Here is a 6,353-nt window from a genome sequence, read left to right as displayed (position 1 = left end):
ACCGTAAACATTTGAGCAAAAGGAAACTTAGCTTGCAAATGAGAATGGGAATAAGATGAACTGAGCTGCAAAGTGGGCTTAAGAGAATCTTGCCAAACGTGAACATCCCTGGTTCTCGCATCCCCCCAAAAAATCCCAGGTATCATCTTGAAAGTCAAACCTACCAAGATTTCGATCAGCTCTTATCTTAAGCCCTTTTCAGGCATTTTCTCCTTACAATCTCATGAGGGAGGCCATATTTGATGGTCCTGCCTCCTCCATCACTTTCCCATCAGCCTAGCTCTCACTGTCCATGCACTGGGGAAAAGGCATTGTCATATCTAGCCCTGCTGCCCCTGGGTTGGAAGAAGGTGTTTCAGGTGATCAATCAGAGTCTGAAGTAGTCGGCACCAGAAACAGGCCAGCCTGTACCAGTGGGGGAGAAAGCTCTCATGGGCTCTTCACCAGCTGGGAGTGAACCCTCTCCAGAGCTTATCTTCTCAAGGACAAACAATACACAGTCAGTGGGAAGCCAATGTTCTTCCGAGGGGGAGAGCACAGAGAGGTTAGCCGATCCTAGAGTATGCCACAGACTAAAATGGGTAGAGCTAAAGGAAGGTGATAGAAAGTCGGCCTAGGTGGCATCCTGTCAGAAGCTGCATCAGAACTAGTCTCTCTGAAGTTAACGCATCTTGGGAAAGGGCTTTCCATTCTTCTTGAAAGGACAATTATCTTGCTTAGTTTGCATAGTTTTGCCTAGCAGAAAGTTCCTAGAGATTAGACTCTCTTCAGGTGGGAAGAGATGTTTATTGCTTCAATAAAGCTTTGTGGATTACTTAGCAGGCCTCATTATTGTCTCCCAAGAAGGCAAGAGGTTTTGAGAAACACAACAGGCATGAAGATGGGAGCCAGTTCTACATGAGCATGTCTACACCATGCCTTATCCCAGGGATTGCCCCGGGATCATCCCTGTGCGAATAAAAGCGAGGAGCCAGGAACCGGGCACGGGGCACAGAGCTCTTCAGGTGAGAGGGGGAAGTGGGATCTTTTTTTAATACCTAGCCTTATTGTTGGAGTGCTTGTGCGCTCATCTTCAATAATAATACTTTTTAAAATGGCGGGCACGATGTCCTCCTTCCTCCCGGGATGTCACGCACCACATGTGGACAAAGGGGAGAATCTCGCAATCAGCATACTGTGAGATCCTGCACCCTCCACCGGGAGGCATACACATGCCCCAGGTGTATGGTTCTAAACCATGTTGGAAGATACTGGCTATTAAAGGAACACCCCTCTTCAGGTCTCTCCTTTAACACATGGGTAACGGGGCATGGGATTGACGGGGGGAAATAGAGGGGGAAGAGCCAGAAATAACACCCACACTTATTAATTAATTAATTAATTAAATTTCTATATCACCCAATAGCTAAAGCTCCCTTTCTCTGTCATGGAAATGGAAATGTGTGCAGGGAGAACATCTGAAAAGTTATTTATTCACAATGGGTTGAATCCAGACAAACCTAGTTGAACACAGGTCCCATTCAGGATGTGCAGCTTGTTTTGTGGATTGTCAGGCATTGTCCTCTCCATCATGTGCTCAGTCATAGATTCAGAGCCCCCCTCCCCATAGAAAAATATGCCAAAACATTTGCCACTATTTATGGAAATTTTGCTCATACATAATATTTTGCATATTTTTCCTAGTTCACTCAATGGGCAAAACCAGACATCCTCTATCGCATCACAATAGTGGCTGAAGATAGATCAGAGACGCATAAAATGTTGTGTTTTTAATTTATACAGCATATACGTTAGTGGATTTAGCAGCAATGTTCATAATTATGCATGATCAAATTTGCATACAATTATGAAAAGTTTTTTTTAAAATGATCCATAAGTCTGTGGAAACTGCATGACTTGGAAACACCAGTCTGCTGCAGATTCCATGTTGGATTCATAGAAATCCACTGCGGATTTATCCAACGTCCCTAGATCCTACTGAAATTAGTTAGACAAATTAATCATAACTTAAATCCCATTGGTTTCAATGGGAATTCAGTGCAACTAATTTAGTATGGACACATGCCAGTACCAGCACTAACCAAATAAACTAAAGAGCACACTTCCTTTTCTTCTTCCTCCTCCTTCTTTCCCTTTTTCTTTTAAGGAGTTTCTTTTTAAGTAGATTGTAGAATATTCACATCTCATTGCAGTGTAACACTTTTAAGAGTTCCACTTTTGACTTTATGAAAAACATTGTCGAAAAACAGGAAGCATGAGTCACTTATGCTGCTGCTTCCCCTGCTTTGCCATAATGTTAAAAGCTTTACTAACAGAGGCATGAACAGGAAGATGGTTTCCACTTCTTTCAGGACTAAGCAATATTCTCTAATAGAAACATTAAATGTCAGTACGTTTTGCCTCTAGGCCCGTGCCTTCCAGGAGAAACCAGAGATAAATAAATTCTTTGTCCTTTGGGAATCATGCAGCTACAGTGACATCTATAGCTAGGTAACTAGGCTTCATCTTTCTCTTAAATATACTTGTAGTGGGAGTCAAACTGTGGCCTCCTATAGAGCTACTGTGCCTGTGGGAGAGAGCTAGAAGGGCAAGGAAACAAAATTAATCTCTTGGTGTTCCACTCTAATCTTCTCTCCAGAGAGCAACAATTTAAACATTGTAGACAAAGTCAGGGTGTTTCTGTGTATAAGGAAGAAGGAATATATTTTTCCTAGCTCCAAGTATCTCTGGCAATGCAGGGGGAAAAACCCAATTCACACTCCTTTGTCATCTTCTGGTGTCTGCCAACACAGCTCTTTTCATGCTGCTTCCTGCCTTCTTTTGTGCTTTGATAAATGGTGCAGGCATTAAAGTTTAGTGGCTTTATGTAACTGTTGTCATTGTCTTCGTATTCTCACCACTGCAGACATGTGGGATAGGCATTTGTTTTCACTGAGTCATCTCACTTCCCATTCATTGAATAGGTCACTAGTAGATGAGGGAATCTGTATTGTTGTCCCCATTTGTCTAAGGGGGTGCTCCAGAAGCACAGAAAGAGTTGAAAGGCCAGATGCACTTGTGGACTTTTGGATCAGGGATGGAACCTCTAGCACAAGCTAGGCAGCTAAAGCCTCTCAGTATCCCAACATGATATCAAATACGGTGTGCTTGATATTTACTTCTCATTGGACCGGGTCATTTGTATTAATATGTGTGCATGTACCTCTCTTCAATTATACTCTTTGGGATTGCTTAGAAGCATGACAACAATCTGATCAATGGGCATCACTGGAACTGGGATCGTCAATGAAATGAGACTAAGCAACCATTTAATAATAATAATAATAATGACCAATGTCCATGTAACTGTGTGTACAGCTGCATCAGTATTCTTTTCATGTGCTGTTTTATCACTGTAACATTGGTAAAACACCACACGAAAAGAAGCTTGATGCAATCACATCAACATTGCTTTTTGTAGTGCTTTCTTAATGCAACCATAATGCACAGAGAGCGAAGAAAGGCAAAGGAACTGAACAAATGAAAGTGGCTTGTGTTTTAATTCCAGATTTTTTCTAATTGAACCGGAATTCAGGAACATCTTTGCAAAGTTAGAAGAGAATTCATTTAATGATCGTTTGGGGGAAAGGAGAGAATGAAACAAAACTCAAATCAGAAGTGAAATCACTTAAAATACATAGAACTATATGGTGGGAAGAGCCACTCACTAACAGATTTTTAAAGCATTTGCTTACTTTAAAAAGTTCAGTTGTACTTTTCTAACAGAGGGGCTGCTTAGATGCTCTGAAAGCCCCATGGTTATATAATGCAGCAGCCACCTTGCAGCCATTGTGAGCTTTCCTGCAAAGCTGCAAGTTTAAAAAGTTGGGGACTTACTCCAATTGGTTCACTGGAACAAGGTGAAAATGGCACGTCCACCATCTAGCCGTACTCTGTCATCCCAGAGGAGGCATTCCCGGGTGGATGGCAACCCCTGTTTAGTTGCCATCCACCTGGGCAAGGGGCAGGACCGGCATTGCTTTCTGCAGAGAAAGTGTGGGTTTTTTAAAAAAGCGGTAGCAACCTGGGGACATTTAGGCAGCCCCAGAGTTTCTGTCCTTTACTTTTTCAGTATATACCTATTAAACTTTCCTTTCCTGGAGGGAGTTTTCCCAGCAGATGTCCCTGGCAATTTTTTTCATGGCAATATTATTATTATTATTATTATTATTATTATTATTATTATTATTATTATTTGATCCCCCACAAACAACAGAAAGCATGCAAACAAAATGGCCACTGCAATGAAAACTAGACCTACAAACACTGCTGGTTCCCCCCCTTTACATTCTAATTCAACAGCTGATAGGCACAAAGGAGACTTCTGCATCTACATGGGGTTATGAGTAGTCCTATTTTGACAGAGGAAGGGTGACTTTCTTTGCCTTTAAATTATTCTTTCTCTCTCAATATTTCACCAATTGTTCTGAAATTTTCAGGGACTCTAAAAATTGCACATCTTTCTGACACCTGTAAATGTCAGAACAATTGGTCAAACTGTTTCAATTTTATGAAGGTTAGAACAACCTACCCCTATCAGTCTTTGACATTGTGGAAGGCTTTTTTTTTTTTTTTTTTTTTACTGATAGACCTGAATTATAGTTGTCACTACTGCGACAGATATAATGATAATACAAGATCACTAGAAACAGAGGTTTACTAATTATAATGCTTTGTCTATCACCAATATGCTTGTGGAACAGCTATTTTAAAATATCCTAAGTTGCAACTCAATATCTAATCAAAGAATTAAAATACAAGTTATATAGCATATATCAGAAGTATCTGCAACTGTACACACACACACACACAAGAAATTTAGTTTGCAGAATTGAACAAAAGCTACTCTGCTGATTGGTTTGAGTTGTGCAGAGAGAAAATGAACTTTAAGGGGGGAAAGATGAAGGCAAAAAGACAGAGAGACTGAGAATCAGCAAGAAGAAGAGAAAGCAAGAAGGAAGAAAAGAAGGCTGGAGTCCTGGAGGAAAGACAAAAAAATCAGAGCTGCTTGAACTAGAGAAGTCATTGAGTGAGCTGGACCAATGATAGTAAATGATTTCTTGGATAAAGCACTTGGATCAAACAGGGACATGGTCTAGTGAGGTTAGCTGGATGTATTTATCCCTGGTTGTTTGATTTTTGTTCACAGCTCCTTAAGTATTAAAGGTAAACACAGGAAAATTAGCACCATGACAGCTTTTAAAGAGGGCTTTAGGCATGCCAACAGTGGAGCAGATTCCTCTCTGCAGAGCTTTATAGGGAATCTTTAAAGTCATAGAATCATAGAATAGCAGAGTTGGAAGGGGCCTACAAGGCCATCAAGTCCAACCCCCTGCTCAATGCAGGAATCCACCCTAAAGCATCCCTGACAGATGCTTGTCCAGCTGCCTCTTGAATGCCTCTAGTGTGGGAGAGCCCACAACCTCCCTAGGTAACTGGTTCCATTGTCGTACTGCTCTAACAGTCAGGATGTTTTTCCTGATGTCCAGCCGGAATCTGGCTTCCTGTAACTTGAACCCGTTATTCTGTGTCCTGCACTCTGGGAGGACCGAGAAGAGATCCAGGCCCTCCTCTGGGTGACAACCTTTTAAGTATTTGAAGAGTGCTATCATGTCTCCCCTCAATCTTCTCTTCTCCAGGCTAAACATGCCCAGTTGTTTCAGTCTCTTTTCGCAGGGCTTTGTTTCCAGACCCCTGATCATCCTGGTTGCCCTCCTCTGAACACGCTCCAGCTTGTCTGCATCCTTCTTGAATTGTGGAGCCCAGAACTGGACACAATACTCTAGATGAGGCCTGACCAGGGCCGAATAGAGAAGAACCAGTACCTCATGTGATTTGGAAGCTATACTTCTATTAATGCAGCCCAAAACAGCATTTGCCTTTCTTGCAGCCATATTGCTCTGTTGGCTCATATTCAGCTTGCGATCTACAACAATTCCAAGATCCTTCTCATTTGTAGTATTGCTGAGCCAAGTATCCCCCATCTTGTAACTGTGCATTTGGTTTCTATTTCCTAGATGTAGAATTTGGCATTTATCCCTATTAAATTTCATTCTGTTGTTTTCAGCCCAGCACTCCAGCCTATCAAGGTGGGGAATCTACACTGATGTTATTCTAATGTTTTGAATGGGTTACTGTGACGCACAGCGTCACGTGACCCTGGGTCTCCAACGTTACAAATGAGTTGTACTTACAGGTTCTATTTCTTATTTCCAGCATGGCTAAAGATTCATGTGCCTCGTTCTACCGGTAATTTTCCTCTCCCTTTCTCAGAGCTGCTGAGTTTGTCCGCCCACTTCCTGTTCTCCTTCCTT

Source organism: Elgaria multicarinata, chromosome 5 (genome assembly GCF_023053635.1).
Source record: "Elgaria multicarinata webbii isolate HBS135686 ecotype San Diego chromosome 5, rElgMul1.1.pri, whole genome shotgun sequence".
Lineage (NCBI taxonomy): Eukaryota > Metazoa > Chordata > Lepidosauria > Squamata > Anguidae > Elgaria > Elgaria multicarinata.
Note: the sequence above shows the minus strand (reverse complement) of the source record.